Here is an 18,274-nt window from a genome sequence, read left to right as displayed (position 1 = left end):
CATCCAGGATAAAACAGCCGCTTGATTGGCACCCAATCCACCACCTTCAATATTCACTCCCTCCACCACGGCACACAATGGCAGCAGTGTGTACCATCTACAAGATGCATTGCAGCAATTCACCACACCTCCTTCGACAGCACCTTCCAAACTCACGATCTCTACCAACTAGAAGGAAAAGCGCAGCAGATGCACAGGAACACCACCATCTGCAAGATCCCCTCCAAGCCACACACCATCCTGACTTGGAACTATATCGCCATTCCTTCACTATCCCTGGATGAAAATCTTGGAACTCCCTTCCTAACAGCACTGTGGGTGTACCTACTCCACATGGACTGCAGAGGTTCAAGAAGGCAGCTCAGCACCACCTTCTCAAGGGAAATTAGGAATGGGCAACAAATGCTGGCGTGGCCAGCGACACCCACTACTCCTGAAACAAATAAAAAAATAGCTCTGCAGACATGAGCCGAATAGTCTTTTCTGTAGTCACCATCCAATGATCCTATGAAAATAGAATGAGTAAACTAACAAGAAATAAAACAGACTGTAAGAATCATAGAAATATATGGCACAGAAGGAGGCCATTCAGTCCACCATGTCTCTGCCATCCAAGAAAGAGCTATCCAGCCTCATCCCACCATTCAGCTCTTGATCCGCAGTCCTGTTGGTTACAGCATTGCAAGTGCATAGCCAAGTGTTTTTTTTTAGTGTTCTGAAGGTTTCTGCCTCTATCATCTTTACAGGCAGTGAGTTCCAAATCCCCACCACCCTCTGGCTGAAAATATTACTCAACTCCCCTCTGATCCTTCTACCAATTATTTCAAATCTATATCCCCTATATATTGACCGATCGGGGGACTGGTCTTCCTAGCCACTCTACCTAGGCCCCTCAATTAAATCTCCCAGCAGCCTCCTCTGTTCCAAATAAAACAACCCCAGCCTATCCAATCTTTCCGCATTGCTAAAATTCTCCATTGCATTCCAAGCAGCATCCTCGTAAATCTCCTCTTTAAATCGGTTAGGATTATATTTGCTGGAATTCAGAAGAGCAAGGGGGGATCTCATAGAAACCTATAAAATTCTAACAGACTTGACAGAGTAGATGCAGGACGGATGTTCCCGATGGTGGTGGAGTCCAGATCCAGGGGTCATAGTCTAAGGATATGGGGTAAACCTTTCAGGACTGAAATGAGGAGAAATCTTTTCACCCAGAGAGTGGTGAGCCTGTGGAATTCGCTACCACAGAAAGCAGCTAAGGCCAAAACATCGTATGTTTTCAGGAAAGAGTTAGATCTCGCTCTCGGGGCGAAAGGGATCAAAGGATATGGGGGGAAAGCAGGAACAGGTTGCTGAGTTGGATGATCAGCCATGATCATAATGAATGGCGGAGCAGGCTCAAAGGGCCGAATGGACTACTCCTGCTCCTATTTTCTATGTTTCTATGGACCCTCTCTCATGCAATCACATCATTTTGCAAGCTTCAACAAGTAGGTTAAAAAGGAAGAGATTGGCAAAAGTAAATGTTTGCCCCTTAAAGGCTGAGACAGGAGAAATTAATTGGAAAGAAATGGTGGAAACATTAAACAAATATTTTATGCTTGTCTTCACAAGAGAAAACATAAAACATACAGGAAATAGCAAAGAACCAAGGGTCTTATGCGAGTGAGGAATTTAAGTAATTATTAGTAAAGAAAAGGTGAAGAGATTAATGAAATTAAATATCAACAAATAGCCGAGACCTGATGGCTTGCCGGAGGGGGTTCAAAAAAGGTGGCTGCAGAGATAGCACATGCACTGATGTTGATCCTGCAGAATTTCCTAGGTTCTGGAACAGACCCCATAAATTGGAAGGTGGCAAACATAACCCCTCTATTTCAGAAAGGAGGAAGAGAGAAAATGAGCAACTATAAGCCAGTTAGCCCAACATCAGTCGTAGGGACAATGCTAAACTTATCAGGGACGTGGTAACAGGTCACTTACAAAATCATATGATAAAGCAGAGTCAACACACTTTTATGAAAGGAAAGCAAATCTAATTGAGTTTTCTGAGGATGTAACTAGTTAAAGGGTAATCTGATGTAGTATATTTGGATTGTCAAAAGGCACTCAAAAAGGTACGAAATGAGGTTGTTACACAAGATTGGACTCATGGGTTCATGCCACCCCTTCGGCAGCGCGGCGCTCCCTTACATCCCCTCCGACAGAGCGCTGTCCCTCAGTACTGCCCCTCCGACAGAGCGCGGTCCCTCAGTACTGCCCCACCGACAGAGCGCAGTCCCGCAGTACTGCCCCTCCGACAGAGCGCTGTCCCTCAGTACTGCCCCTCCGACAGAGCGCTGTCCCTCAGTACTGCCCCTCCGACAGAGCGCTGTCCCTCAGTACTGCCCCTCCGACAGAGCGCTGTCCCGCAGTACTGCCCCTCCGACAGCGCGCTGTCCCTCAGTACTGCCCCTCAGACAGAGCGCTGTCCCTCAGTACTGCCCCTCAGACAGAGCGCTGTCCCTCAGTACTGCCCCTCAGACAGAGCGCTGTCCCTCAGTACTGCCCCTCAGACAGAGCGCTGTCCCTCAGTACTGCCCCTCCGACAAGAGTGCGGTCCCTCAGTACTGCCCCTCCGACAGAGCGCTGTCCCTCAGTACTGCCCCGCCGACAGCGCGCTGTCCCTCAGTACTGCCCCTCAGACAGAGCGCTGTCCCTCAGTACTGCCCCTCCGACAGAGCGCTGTCCCGCAGTACTGCCCCTCCGACAGAGCGCTGTCCCTCAGTACTGCCCCTCCGACAGAGCGCTGTCCCGCAGTACTGCCCCTCCGACAGAGCGCAGTCCCGCAGTACTGCCCCTCCGACAGAGCGCTGTCCCTCAGTACTGCCCCTCAGACAGAGCGCTGTCCCTCAGTACTGCCCCTCCGACAGAGCGCTGTCCCTCAGTACTGCCCCGCCGACAGCGCGCTGTCCCTCAGTACTGCCCCTCAGACAGAGCGCTGTCCCTCAGTACTGCCCCTCCGACAGAGCGCAGTCCCGCAGTACTGCCCCTCCGACAGAGCGCTGTCCCTCAGTACTGCCCCTCCGACAGAGCGCTGTCCCGCAGTACTGCCCCTCCGACAGAGCGCTGTCCCGCAGTACTGCCCCTCCGACAGAGCGCAGTCCCGCAGTACTGCCCCTCCGACAGAGCGCTGTCCCTCAGTACTGCCCCTCCGACAGAGCGCTGTCCCTCAGTACTGCCCCTCCGACAGAGCGCTGTCCCGCAGTACTGCCCCTCCGACAGAGCGCGGTCCCTCAGTACTGCCCTACCGACAGAGCGCTGTCCCTCAGTACTGCCCCTCCGACAGAGCGCTGTCCCTCAGTACTGCCCCTCCGACAGAGCGCTGTCCCTCAGTACTGCCCCTCCGACAGAGCGCTGTCCCTCAGTACTGCCCCTCCGACAGAGCGCTGTCCCTCAGTACTGCCCCTCCGACAGAGCGCAGTCCCGCAGTACTGCCCCTCCGACAGAGCGCTGTCCCGCAGTACTGCCCCTCCGACAGAGCGCTGTCCCTCAGTACTGCCCCTCCGACAGAGCGCTGTCCCTCAGTACTGCCCCTCCGACAGAGCGCTGTCCCTCAGTACTGCCCCTCCGACAGAGCGCTGTCCCTCAGTACTGCCCCTCCGGCAGAGCGCTGTCCCTCAGTACTGCTCCTCCGACAGAGCGCAGACCCTCAGTACTGCCCCTCCGGCAGAGCGCCGTCCCTCAGTACTGCCCCTCCGACACAGCGCGGTCCCTCAGTACTGCCCTACCGACAGAGCGCTGTCCCTCAGTACTGCCCCTCCGACAGAGCGCTGCCCCTCAGTACTGCCCCTCCGACAGAGCGCGGTCCCTCAGCACTGCCCCTCCGACACAGCGCGGTCCCTCAGCACTGCCCCTCCGACACAGCGCGGTCCCTCAGCACTGCCCCTCCGACACAGCGCGGTCCCTCAGCACTGCCCCTCCGACACAGCGCGGTCCCTCAGCACTGCCCCTCCGACACAGCGCGGTCCCTCAGCACTGCCCCTCCGACACAGCGCGGTCCCTCAGCACTGCCCCTCCGACACAGCGCGGTCCCTCAGCACTGCCCCTCCGACACAGCGCGGTCCCTCAGCACTGCCCCTCCGACACAGCGCGGTCCCTCAGCACTGCCCCTCCGACACAGCGCGGTCCCTCAGCACTGCCCCTCCGACACAGCGCGGTCCCTCAGTACTGCCCCTCCGACACAGCGCGGTCCCTCAGTACTGCCCCTCCGACACAGCGCGGTCCCTCAGTACTGCCCCTCCGACACAGCGCGGTCCCTCAGTACTGCCCCTCCGACACAGCGCGGTCCCTCAGTACTGCCCCTCCGACACAGCGCGGTCCCTCAGTACTGCCCCTCCGACAGAGCGCAGTCCCTCAGTACTGCCCCTCCGACAGAGCGCAGTGCCTCAGTACTGCCCCTCATACAGAGCGCGGTCCCTCAGTACTGCCCCTCCGACACAGCGCGGTCCCTCAGTACTGCCCCGCCGACACAGCGCGGTCCCTCAGTACTGCCCCTCCGACAGAGCGCAGTCCCTCAGTACTGCCCCTCCGACAGAGCGCAGTCCCTCAGTACTGCCCCTCAGACAGAGTGCTGTCCCTCAGTACTGCCCCTCCGACAGAGCGCTGTCCCTCAGTACTGCCCCTCCGACAGAGCGCTGTCCCTCAGTACTGCCCCTCCGACAGAGCGCTGTCCCGCAGTACTGCCCCTCCGACAGAGCGCGGTCCCTCAGTACTGCCCTACCGACAGAGCGCTGTCCCTCAGTACTGCCCCTCCGACAGAGCGCTGTCCCTCAGTACTGCCCCTCCGACAGAGCGCTGTCCCTCAGTACTGCCCCTCCGACAGAGCGCTGTCCCTCAGTACTGCCCCTCCGACAGAGCGCTGTCCCTCAGTACTGCCCCTCCGACAGAGCGCAGTCCCGCAGTACTGCCCCTCCGACAGAGCGCTGTCCCGCAGTACTGCCCCTCCGACAGAGCGCTGTCCCTCAGTACTGCCCCTCCGACAGAGCGCTGTCCCTCAGTACTGCCCCTCCGACAGAGCGCTGTCCCTCAGTACTGCCCCTCCGACAGAGCGCTGTCCCTCAGTACTGCCCCTCCGGCAGAGCGCTGTCCCTCAGTACTGCTCCTCCGACAGAGCGCAGACCCTCAGTACTGCCCCTCCGGCAGAGCGCCGTCCCTCAGTACTGCCCCTCCGACACAGCGCGGTCCCTCAGTACTGCCCTACCGACAGAGCGCTGTCCCTCAGTACTGCCCCTCCGACAGAGCGCTGCCCCTCAGTACTGCCCCTCCGACAGAGCGCGGTCCCTCAGCACTGCCCCTCCGACACAGCGCGGTCCCTCAGCACTGCCCCTCCGACACAGCGCGGTCCCTCAGCACTGCCCCTCCGACACAGCGCGGTCCCTCAGCACTGCCCCTCCGACACAGCGCGGTCCCTCAGCACTGCCCCTCCGACACAGCGCGGTCCCTCAGCACTGCCCCTCCGACACAGCGCGGTCCCTCAGCACTGCCCCTCCGACACAGCGCGGTCCCTCAGCACTGCCCCTCCGACACAGCGCGGTCCCTCAGCACTGCCCCTCCGACACAGCGCGGTCCCTCAGCACTGCCCCTCCGACACAGCGCGGTCCCTCAGCACTGCCCCTCCGACACAGCGCGGTCCCTCAGTACTGCCCCTCCGACACAGCGCGGTCCCTCAGTACTGCCCCTCCGACACAGCGCGGTCCCTCAGTACTGCCCCTCCGACACAGCGCGGTCCCTCAGTACTGCCCCTCCGACACAGCGCGGTCCCTCAGTACTGCCCCTCCGACACAGCGCGGTCCCTCAGTACTGCCCCTCCGACAGAGCGCAGTCCCTCAGTACTGCCCCTCCGACAGAGCGCAGTGCCTCAGTACTGCCCCTCATACAGAGCGCGGTCCCTCAGTACTGCCCCTCCGACACAGCGCGGTCCCTCAGTACTGCCCCGCCGACACAGCGCGGTCCCTCAGTACTGCCCCTCCGACAGAGCGCAGTCCCTCAGTACTGCCCCTCCGACAGAGCGCAGTCCCTCAGTACTGCCCCTCAGACAGAGTGCTGTCCCTCAGTACTGCCCCTCCGACAGAACGCGGTCCCTCAGTACTGCCCCTCCGACAGAACGCGGTCTCTCAGTACTGCCCCTCCGACAGAGCGCTGTCCCTCAGTACTGCCCCTCCGACAAGAGTGCGGTCCCTCAGTACTGCCCCTCCAACAGAGCGCTGTCCCTCAGTACTGCCCCTCCGACAGAGGTCCTTCAGTACTGCCCCGCCGACAGCGCGCTGTCCCTCAGTACTGCCCCTCAGACAGAGCGCTGTCCCTCAGTACTGCCCCTCCGACAGAGCGCTGTCCCTCAGTACTGCCCCTCCGACAGAGCGCAGTCCCGCAGTACTGCCCCTCCGACAGAGCGCAATCCCGCAGTACTGCCCCTCCGACAGAGCGCTGTCCCTCAGTACTGCCCCTCCGACAGAGCGCTGTCCCTCAGTACTGCCCTTGCGACAGAGCGCGGTCCCTCAGTACTGCCCCGCCGACAGCGCGCTGTCCCTCAGTACTGCTCCTCCGACAGAGCGCGGTCCCTCAGTACTGCTCTCTCCGACAGAGCGCGGTCCCTCAGTACTGCCCTACCGACAGAGCGCAGTCCCGCAGTAGTGCCCCGACAGCGCGCTGTCCCTCAGTACTGCCCCTCCGACAGAGCGCTGTCCCTCAGTACTGCCCCTCCGACAGAGCGCGGTCCCTCAGTACTGCCCCTCCGACAGAGCGCGGTCCCTCAGTACTGCCCCTCCGACACAGCGCGGTCCCGCAGTACTGCCCCTCCGACACAGCGCGGTCCCTCAGTACTGCCCCTCCGACACAGCGCGGTCCCTCAGTACTGCCCCTCCGACACAGCGCGGTCCCTCAGTACTGCCCCTCCGACACAGTGCGGTCCCTCAGTACTGCCCCTCCGACACAGCGCGGTCCCTCAGTACTGCCCCTCCGACACAGCGCGGTCCCTCAGTACTGCCCCGCCGACAGAGCGCAGTCCCTCAGTACTGCCCCGCCGACAGAGCGCAGTCCCTCAGTACTGCCCCTCCGACAGAGCGCGGTCCCTCAGTACTGTCCTGCCGACAGAGCGCAGTCCCTCAGTACTGCCCCTCCGACAGAGCGCGGTCCCTCAGTACTGCCCCTCCGACAGAGCGCGGTCCCTCAGTACTGCCCTGCCGACACAGCGCGGTCCCTCAGTACTGCCCTTCCAACAGAACGCAGTCCCTCAGTACTGCCCCTCTGACAGTGCGCTGTCCCTCAGTACTGCCCCTCCGACAGAGTGCAGTTCCTCAGTACTGCCCCTCCGACAGAGCGCGGTCCCTCAGTACTGCCCTTCCAACAGAACGCAGTCCCTCAGTACTGCCCCTCCGACAGAGCGCTGTCCCTCAGTACTGCCCCTGCAGTAGCGCGCTGTCCCTCAGTACTGCCCCTCCGACAGAGCGCTGCCCCTCAGTACTGCCTCTGCAACAGCGCGCTGTCCCTCAGTACTGCCCCTCCGACAGTGCAGCAGGATTTCATTGCAGGATTGAAGTCCAGATTATGAACTCCAGTCTACGGAGACTTGAAACAATGAACTTCTGACTCAAAGTGAGAAATCTTCCACAGAGCCACAACTAATTGCAGATACCACTCAACAAATGACTTGGATTCATGGTCACTTCCTCTGACACAGCAAATAATGGAACAGGCAAATCCTCAATCAAACCAAACTCCCTATGAGGACAATGCTTGTATTTTGGACTCAGTGTGGGATTGGAACGTGACACTCAGCTCCACACTTTGAAATTCCTGTCATTCTTTGGTTGCACAGGAGTTTTCCAATCATTTTCAGAGGGATTCAGGCAGATCCGTCCACAGGGAAACAAATAGCCTCCTCAATCTTCGAAACAGTTGTTGGCTCCTCCTGGTGAGCAGCAGCTGGACTACAGACTCAGCAGGGGTTTAGGTGATCAAGACCATGAATGCAGAGCTGTGGGCAACTCAACTGGCACAAAGAAAGCTCAGAGCTCAGCCAATCGGCCGGTCCCAGCCGGACAGTCTCTGGGTGCACCACCCTCTGAAATACTGAGGCTCATAGCCATGGCGCTTCCAGTTCCCCTCCCAAGTCTGAGAGTAATCTCAGTATAGCCAGGTCATGAACAGCGAGTCAACTGCTCACAGCTGGACACTGACCCATGTGCAAAGAGTGGACGTGGATGGCAGAACACAGCCCCACCCCCAATCAGTACTCCAACCTCCCAACCCAGACAATCCAGTACTCCAAACGCCCCCACCCAGAACTCATCCCCCACTCCCCCACTGCTGATTAGGTGTGGGGGCGGGGAGAGAGTGGGGCCTGCGCTGAGGGGGCGCCCCGCTTCCACATGGGCCCGGGCCGAGGGAGCGCCCTGCGTCCCAGGGGCCTGCGCCGAGGGGGCGCCCTGTGTCCCAGGGGCCGGCGCCGAGGGGGCGCCCTGTGTCCCAGGGGCCCGCGCCGAGGGGGCAGCCCCGCGTCCCAGGAGCCCGCGCCCAGGAGGCAGCCCCGCATCCAAGGGGCCCGCGCCGAGGGGGCGCCCTGTGTCCCAGGGGCCGGCGCCGAGGGGGCAGCCCCGCGTCCCAGGGGCCCGCGCCCAGGAGGCAGCCCCGCATCCCAGGGGCCCGCGCCCAGGAGGCAGCCCCGCATCCCAGGGGCCCGCGCCGAGGGGGCAGCCCCGCGTCCCAGGGGCACCCCGCGTCCCAGGGGCCCGCGACGAAGGGGCGCCCCGCGTCGAGGGGGTGCCCCGCATCCCAGGGGCCTGCCCCAAGGGCGTGCCCCACATCCCAAGGACCCGCGCCAAGGGGCGCCCCGCATCCCAGGGGCTGCTCCGAGGGGGCGGCCATGCGTTCCCGAGACTGCGCTGAGAGGGCGTCCCTGCATCTGAGGAACTGTGCTGAGGGAGCGGCTCTGCGTCCACGGGGCAGCTCCGAGGGAGCAGCTCCACAACCACGGGGCAGCGCCGAAGGGGGCAGTCATGCGTCCCAGGGGCAGCACGGAGCAGGCGGCCATGCACCCCAGGGACAGCGCCGAGGGGGCGGTCATGCAGCCCAGCGGCAGCTCTGAGGGGCCGGCCCCGCGTCCGAGGGCAGCTCCAAGGGGGCAGCCATGCATCCCACAGGTAGCGCCAAGGATGCGTCCCCGCGTCCCAGGGGCTGCGCCGAGGGGGCGTCCCCGCGTCCCAGGGGCTGCGCCGAGGGGGCGTCCCCGCGTCCCAGGGGCTGCGCCGAGGGGGCACTGCACTGTCGGAGGATCTGCACTCAGAGTTTGCTGCACTGTGAGGGTGGGGGGGGGGGGGGGGGGGGGGGGCGGGGGGGGTGATCTTTCAGATGAGTTGTTACATTGAGAGTCCACTGCCTCTCAGGTGGATGTAAAAGCTCCCACGGTCACTATTTTGAAGACGACCAGGGGAGTTATCCCCAGTGTCCTGGAGCCAATATTTATCCGCCCAACAACATCACTAAAGCAGATTATCTGGTAATTATCACATTACTATTTGAGGAATGTTGCTGTGCTGAAATTGTCTGTCGCGATTCCCACGCTGACTACACCGGAATGCTTTTGTCTTCCTTACCCGGTTCTCTGGCTCCGCTCGCTCCGACAAGAAGACGCGTTCAAAATGGCCGAACATCCGGTCCCAACAATCAGCCGGCAATTCAGATGGAGGGAGCGGGAGGAAGTCCCGGAGGGGGACACACAACATGGCGGTGTTCCGCTCCCACTGGGACACACAACATGGCGGCGTTGCACACCTACTGGGACATCCAATATGGCGACACATGGCTCTCACTGGGACACCCAACATGATGCTGAACTCCAATGCTATTAGAAGGACGTTCCATGTTCAGATGTAAAAGAGGAGAGAGAAATGAGGCTATTGAGGGAGTGGAATTATCAAGGGCGGGAAATACGAGGCGGAAAAGTAGATAATGACAAGAGGAAAATGAGGAGAGGGGAAAGGTCATAGAGTTATACAGCATAGAAACAGGCCCTGCCCTTCGGCCCATCGTATCTGTGCTGGCCATCCAGCACCTAACTATTCTAATCCCATTTTCCAGCACTTGGCCAGTAGCCTTGTATGCTATGGCGTTTCAAGTGCTCATCTAAATATTTTTTAAATGTTGTGAAGTTTCCTCCCTCCACCACCTCTTCAGGCAGTGTGTTCCAGATTCCAACCACCCTCTGGGTGAAAACATTTTTCCTCAAATCCCCCTTAAACTTCCTGCCCCTTACCCTAAATCTATGCCCCTTGGTTCTTGACCCCTCCGCTAAGGGAAAAAGTTTCTTCCTATCTAACTTATCAATGCCCCTCATAATCTTGTACACCTCAATCATGTCCCCCCTCAGCCTTCTCTGCTGCAAGGAAAACAACCCTCGCCTTTTCAGTCTGTCTTCATAGCTGAAATGCTCCAGCCCAGGCAACATCCTGGTGAATCTCCTCTGCACCCTCTCAAGTGCAATCGCATCCTTCCTGTAGTGTGATGACCAGAACTGTACACAGTACTCCAGCTGTGGCCTAACTCGCGCTTTATATAGCTCCATCATAACCTCCCTGCTCTTATATTCTATGTCTCGGCTAATAAAGGCAAGTATCCTATATGCCATCCTAACCACCTTATCTACCTGTGCTGCTGCCTTCAGTGATCTATGGACAAGTACACCAAAGTCCTTCTGTACTTCCTAGGGTCCTACCATCCATTGTGTATTCCCTTGCCTTGTTAGTCCTCCCAAAATGCATTACCTCACACTTCTCAGGATTAAATTCCATTTGCCACTGCTCCGACCATCTTACCAGCCCATCTACATCATCCTGTAATCTAAGGCTTTCCTCCTCACTATTTACAACGCCACCAATTTTCGTGTCATCTGCGAACTTACTGATCATACCTCCTATATTCACATTAATGTACACTACAAACAGCAAGGGTCCCTGCACCGATCCCTGTGGCACACCACTGGTCACAGGCTTCCAATCACAAAAACAACCTTCGACCATCACCCTCTGCCTCCTGCCACTAAGCCAATTTTGGATCCAATTTGCCAAATTGCCCTGGATCCCATGGGCTCTTACCTTCTTAACCAATCTCCCATGCAGGACCTTATCAAAAGCCTTACTGAAGTCCATGTAGACTGCATCAACTGCTTTCCATTCATCTACCCATCCAGTCACCTCCTCGAAAAATTCAGTCAAGTTAGTTAGACACGATCTCCCCCCGAGGTGAGGGGGATGTGGAAACTTGAATTAAGTGGAAGGGAAATGAGGGAGGGCACGAATTGATGGGAGGGTGGCTGGGAAATGAGGGTGGAGGAATTATCATCCAGTTGTACAGAAGGAAGCCATTCGGCCCAATGGGTTTGTGCTGGCTCTTTTGATGGGTGATCCAATTAGTCGCACTACCCCCCACACTTTCCCTATGTTCCTGCAAATGGTTTCCTCCTTCATGTATTTATCCAATTCAGTTTTGAAGGCTATTGTTGAAATGTGTTTCCACTACCCTATCAAATCATAACCACTCGCTTAAAAAACGGTTTCCTCATGTTACCTTTGGATCTTTTGCCAATCACCTTGAATTTGCCCTCTCAATATCAACCCTACAACCAATGGAAACAGTTTCTCTTTATTTACACTAAGTCCATCATGATTTTAGGACAATCGGATGTAACTTATTGTTTATATAAAGGCTTTTTGGTGTGACTGAGAGGTTCAAACATGGAGTTGCGGGAAAGATGGGCACAGATTTGGGAGGTGGTAAAACAACAGTGGTCCAAAAAAAAAAAGGTGAGATGAAAACTAAAATCAGATCCATCCAATGTTACAGTTATGAATGGAGTAAAGATCTTAAATAAAATAAGCTTGAAGCTTTTAGACTGAAAACTTTTGGCCTTTCTACTCCCTATTTCTGTGTTGTGTTAATCCAACATGATAGCATAACTCTTCTCAAACTTCACACAATTTCAAATGTGTCATATATATGTAATGTTCTTTTAAAAGAAAACCTGGTATTTCTACAACAGAGAAGCTCCAATGTTAGAGGGGTGTTGTTTTCAGGAAAATTCTGTGATTTTAAGTGTTGTCAACTTTAGAGAAGTCTGGTCTGCAGTTAGCATTTAACTGGGATTTACTGTCTGGATAAAGTAGGGTTAAGAAAGTAAAGTAAGTTTCTTACAGTCTTAGGCAGGGATTAACAGGCTCAACTGCAGAGTAGCTGATTCGTTCACCAGAATTATAGATTCATAGAACCTTTAAGGCACAGAAAGAGGCCACTTGACCCATCGTGTCTGTGCCGGCCAAAAAACAATCCACCCATTCTAATCCCACCTTCCACCATTTGGTCCGCAGCCCTGCAGATTACAGCACATGAGGTGCATATCCAGACTCCTATTGAATGAGTTGAGGGTTTTCTGCCTCAACCACCCTTTCAGGCAGTGAGTTCCAGACCTCCACCACCCTCTGGGTGAAGAAATATTTCCTCATCTCCCCTCTAATTTTTCTCCCAATCACTTTAAATCTATGCCCCCTTGTCACTGATCTCTCTGCTAAGGTGAATAGACCCTTCACCTCCACTCTATCCAGGCCCCTCAAAATTTAGTACATTTCAATCAGATCTCCCCTCAGCCTTCTCTGTTCCAAGGAGAACAACCCCAGCCTATCCAATCTTTCCTCATAGCTGCATTTTTCCAGTCCTGGCAACATCCCCATAAATCTCCATACCCTTTCAAGTGCAATTACATCCTTTCTGTAATGAGGTGACCAGAACTGACCAGTCAAATCTAGTTGCTGCATTTTCAGCTTCAAAAGGTATAAATACGGAGGTCTGGGTGCAGCCTGCAAACAGAGTGCTGATTGCCAGTTGAGTGTGGAGATTCGAGTTTAATGAGCAGCAAGTTCAGTGACGGGGGAAGGAGGCACTCATTTTTCTCCTTTTTTATAGTTTTTTAACCCTCCTGTATTTGGTTCCTGCTTTGGTGCAGTGGAAGAAGCAGTTTGGTGAGTATACTCTGTATAGTTAAGGTATGGCAGGGCAGCTCTGCCAAGTGGAATGTACAGCCTGTGGCATGTGGGAAGTCATGAACACATGTCCTTGACAAACACATTGCAGGAAGTGTCACTGGCTGTAGAAGCTTGAGCTCCGGGTTTCGGAACTCGAGCGGCAGCTGGAGTTACTGTTGAACATCCGCGGGGCAGAAGACTATGTGGATAGCACATTTAGGGAGGTGGTTACACCGCAGGTTAGAAGTATGCAGGCAGATAGGGAATGGATGACCGCCAGGCAGTCTGCGAGAACCAGGCAGGTAGTGCAGGAGTCCCTGAGACGATCTCACTTGCTCATTGATTTTCCGTTTTGGATACTGGTGAGGGTGATGGTTGCTCAGAGGAGTGCAGTCAGAGCCAAGTGTGTGGCATCACAGGTGGCTCATGTGCATGGGAGGGGAGGAAGAGGAATGGAAGAGCAGTAGTGATAGGGGACTCGTTAGTTAAGGGAAAAGAAAGGCATTTCTGCGGCAGTAAATATGACACCAGGATGGTGTGTTACATCCCTGGTGCCAGGGTCGAGGATGTCACAGAGCGACTGCAGGACATTCTTCTGGGGGAGGGTGAACAGCCAGAGGTTGTGGTCCACATTGGTACCAATGGCATAGGTAAGAAGGGGGATGAGATCCTGAAAGCAGATTTTAGGGAGCCAGGAAGGAGATGAAAAAGCAGGACCTCAAAAGCAGTAATCTCAGGATTACTCCCAGTCCCACATGCAAGTGAGCATAGGAATAGGAGAATTGAGCGATTGAACACGTGGCTGGAGAACTGGTGTAGGAGGGAGGGCATCAGATTTCTGAGACATTGGGACCAGTTCTGGAGCAGGTGGGATCTGTACAAGATGGACGGGTTGCATCTTAGCAGCACTGGGATGATTATCCTCGCCAGGAGATTTACTAGTGCTATTGGGGAGGGTTTAAACTAAATTGTTAGGGGATGGGAACCTGAGAGGGAGTTCAGATTGGAGGGAAGCAAAACTAGTAACTAGTCAGGGGTGCGGGAACCAGGAGCAAGTATTAGAGAGGAATACCAATGTTCACAAAATATTGGGGGAGATAGATAGCAAGAGAGTAGGGAATAGTACGTTATTAGGTGGGGTAAGAGTAAGGGAGAAAGTAATAAAGACTGAATCAGGGTTAATGTGCGTATACGTGAATGCACAGAGTGTGGTTAATAGCACAGATTGCCATGTTGTGGCTATAACAGAGACCTGTCTCAAAGAAGGGCAGGATTGGGTGTTAAGTATTTCTGGATACAAGGTGTTCAGGAAAGATAAGAAAGGGAAAAAGGCGGGAGGGGAGCAGTATTGATTAAGGAGAGCATTGCAGTGCTGGAGTAAAAGGATGTCTCAGAGAGGTCGAGGATAAAATTAATTTGGCTAGAACCGAGGAACAAAAAAGGTGCAGTTACATTGCTCGGTGTTGTCTATTGGCCACCAGCTAGTGGGAAGGACCTGGAGGAAATTACAGAGAGGTGCAAAAAGTATAGGATAGTTATAAAGGGGGACTTTAATTATCCAAACATAGACTGGGATAATAGTAGTGTAAAGGGCAGTGAGGGGCAAGAGTTCCTGGAGTGTGTTCAGGAAAATGTTCTACAACAGTATGTTGCTAGTCCAAGGAGAAAGGAGGCACAGGTTCTAGGGAAAGAGGTAGGCCAAGTGGATCAAGTATCAGCAGGAGAACATTTAGGGGATAGTGATCATTGTATCATAAGGTTTTGACTGACTATGGAAAAGGACAAAGAGCAATCCAGGGTAAGAAAAAGTGTGCTTATGACAGATGCCAGGTAGAAAATACTATTGAGAACCAGGCTGAATATAAAAGGTCCAGAGGGGAAGTGAAAAAGCAAATAAGAGAAACAAAGAGAGAGCATGAAAAGAGACTGGCATTAAAGGAAATCCCAAAGTTTTCTATAGGCATATAAATAGTAAAAGGGTGGTAAAAGGAGGAGTGGGGCCGATTAGGAACCAGAAAGGGGATTTACACATGGAGACAGAGGGTGCAGCTGAGGTATTAAATGAATACTTTGCATCTGAAAGAAGATGCAACCCAGGCAATGGTGAAAGAGGAGGTAAGTCAGACACTAGAGGGGTTTAAAATTGATAAAGAGGAAGTATTAGATAGGCTGTCTGTACTGAAAGTGGATAAAACACCAGGGCTGGATGAGATGCATCCAAGGATAATGAGGGAAGTGAGGGTGGAAATCGCAGAGGCACTGGCCATAATTTTCAGTCTTCCTTAGATTCGGGGGTGGTGCCAGAGGACTGGAGAATTGCAAACATTACACCCTTGTTCAAAAAAGCGTGTAAAAACAAGCCCAAAATTACAGGCCAGTCAGTTTAACTTCAGTGGTGGGAAAATGTGTAGAAAAAATAATTTGAGAGAAAATCAATAGTCACGTGGACAAATGTGAGTTAATTAAGAAAAGCTAACATGGATTTCTTAAGGGAAAATCATGTTTAACTAACTTGCTGGAGTTTTTTGAGGAGGTAACAGAGAGGGTTGATGAGGGAAATGCTGTTGATGTGGTGTACATGGACTTTCAAAAGGCGTTTGATACAGTGCCACACAACAGACTTGTGAGCAAACCTGTAGCTCATGGAATAAAAGGGATGGTAGCAACATGGATACGAAATTGGCTGTGTGACAGGAAACAAAGAGTAGGGGCTAATGGATGTTTTTCAGGCTGGAGGAAGGTTTGTAGTGGAGTGCCTCAGGGATCAGTGTTGATGGAGGGGTGACCTGATAGAGGTTTACAAAGTTATGAGTGGCATGGACAGAGTGGATAGTCAGAAGCTTTTTCCCAGGGTGTAAGAGTCAGTTACTAGGGGACATAGGTTTAAGATGTGAGGGGCAAAGTTTAGAGGGGATGTGCGAGGCAAGTTTTTTACACAGAGGGTGGTGAGTGCCTGGAACTTGCTGCTGGGGGAGGTGGTGGAAGCAGGTACGATAGCGACGTTTAAGAGGCATCTTGACAAATACATGAATAGGATGGGAATAGAGGGATACGGACCCCGGAAGTGCAGAAGGTTTTAGTTTAGACAGGCATCAAGATCGGCGCAGGCTTGGAAGGCCGAATGGCCTGTTCCTGTGCTGTACTGTTCTTTGTTCTTTTGTTCTTTGACCCTTGCTTTTCCTGATATACATTAATGACCTCAACCTTGGTGTACAGGGCACAATTTCAAAGTTTGCAGATGATATGAAACTTGGAAGCATTGTGAACTGTGAGGAAGATAGTGTAGAGCTTCAATAGGCCATAGACATGTTGGTGGAATGGGCAGACAGGTGGCAGATGAAGTTCAATGCAGAGAAATGTTTAAGTAATTCATTTTGGTAGGAAGAACATGGAGAGACAATATTGAACAAAGGGGATGCAGGAGCAGAGGGACCTAGGTGTATATGTGCATAAGTCATTGAAGGTGGCAGGACAGGTTGAGAGCGCAGTTAGTTAAAGCAGACAGTATCCTGGGCTTTATTAATAGGGGGATAGAGTACAAGAACAAGGAAGTTATGTTGAACTTGTATAAGACACTAGTACAGCCTCAGCTGGAGTATTGCGTCCAATTCTGGAAAGCACACTTTAGGAAAGACGTGAGGGCATTGGAGAGAGTACAGAAAAAATTTATGAGAATGGTTCCAGGGATGAGGAATTTCAGTTATGAAGATAGATTGGAGAAGTTAGGACTGTTTTCCTTGGAGAAGAGAAGGCTGAGAGGTGATTTGATAGAGGTATTCAAAATCATGAGGGGTCTGGACAGAGCAGATAGAGAGAAACTGTTCCCACTCATGAAAGGATCGAGAATGAGAGGGCACAGATTTAAAGTATTTGGTAAGAGAAGCAAAAGTGACATGAGGGAAAACGTTTTCACGCAGCGAGTGGTTAAGGTCTGGAATGCGCTGCCCGAGAACATGGTGGAGGCAGGTTCAATTGAAGCATTCAAAAGGGAATTAGACAGTTATATGTAAAGGAAGAATGTGAAGGTTTATGGAGAGAAGGCAGGGGATTGGAACTGAGGGAATTGCTCTTTCAGAGAGCCAGTGTGGACACAGTGGGCCGAATGGCCTCCTTCTGCACTGTAACGATTCTGTGAGTAGGCCATTCGGCCCATCAAGCCTGCTTCGCCATTCAAACAGACCATGGCTGATCATCTACCTCTACGCCATTTTTCCCCACAATCCCCATATCCCTTGATGTCGTTAGAATTCAGAAATCTATCGATTTCTGTCTTGAACATACTCAATGATTGAACTTCCACAGCCCTCTGCGGTAGAGAATTCCACAGATTCACCACCCTCTGAGTAAAGAAATTCCTCCTCATCTCAGTCTAAAATGGCCTGTCCCTTATTCTGAGACTGTGTGTCTTTGTTCTAGACTCACCAGCCAGAGGAAACATCCTCTCCACATCTACCCTGTCACACCGTAAGAATTTTGTAAGTTTCAATGAAATCACCTCTCATTCTTCAAAACTCTAGAGAATACAGGCCCAGTTTCTGTAATCTCTCCTCATAAGACAATCCCGCCATCCCAGGGATCAGTCTGGCGAACCTCTGTTGCACTCCCTCTATGGCAAGTATATCCTTCCTTAGATAAGGAGACCAAAACTACACAATACTCCAGGGGTGGTCTCACCAAGGCTTTATACAATTGCAGCAATACATCTTTACTCCTGTACTCAAATCCCCTTGCAATGAAGGCCAAAATATCATTTGCCTTCCTGATTGTTTGCTGCACCTGCATGGTAGTTTTTAGTGACTCATAAACTTAGGTCTCTTTGGACATCAACACTTCCCAACCTCTTACCATTTTAGAAATACTCTGTCTTTCTGTTTTCTCCTACCAAAGTGAATCACTTCACACTTATTTACATTATATTCCATCTGCCATGTTCTTGCCCGTTCACTTAGCCTGTCCAAATCTCCTTGAAGCGTCCTTGCATCCTCCTCACAGCTTGCATTCCCTCCTAGTTTTGTGTCATTCGCAAATTTGGGAATGTTACAATTGGTCCCCATATCCAAATCATTTGTATAGATTGTAAACAGCTGGGGCCCCAGCACCAATCCTTGCAGTACGCAACTAGTAACAGTCTGCCATCCTGAGAATGACCTATTTATTCCTACTCTCTATTTTCTGTCTCTTCACCATTTCTCAGTCCATTGCAGTATATTACCCCCAATCCCATG

At 53.4% G+C, this 18,274-nt stretch overlaps 1 protein-coding gene across 6 annotated transcripts in view; it reads right to left on the bottom strand.

The window, feature by feature from the left end:
* Positions 1-9,708, bottom strand: part of celf1 (cugbp, Elav-like family member 1) — a 271,714-nt gene extending 262,006 nt beyond the window's left edge. For 3 of the 6 annotated variants that reach the window (XM_068045887.1, XM_068045883.1, XM_068045886.1), the window contains exon 1: positions 9,633-9,708. The gene's annotated coding sequence lies outside the window, so the exon portion shown is untranslated. The remainder of the gene's footprint in view (positions 1-9,632) is intronic. The other 3 variants (XM_068045884.1, XM_068045885.1, XM_068045888.1) reach the window with 1 other exon arrangement.
* Between the last annotated feature and the right edge of the window lie 8,566 nt (positions 9,709-18,274).

The sequence above is a fragment of the Heterodontus francisci genome, chromosome 14, assembly GCF_036365525.1.
Source record: "Heterodontus francisci isolate sHetFra1 chromosome 14, sHetFra1.hap1, whole genome shotgun sequence".
NCBI lineage: Eukaryota > Metazoa > Chordata > Chondrichthyes > Heterodontiformes > Heterodontidae > Heterodontus > Heterodontus francisci.
The sequence above is the reverse complement of the archived record's forward strand: the minus strand, read 5'-3'. Positions and strand labels throughout refer to the sequence as shown.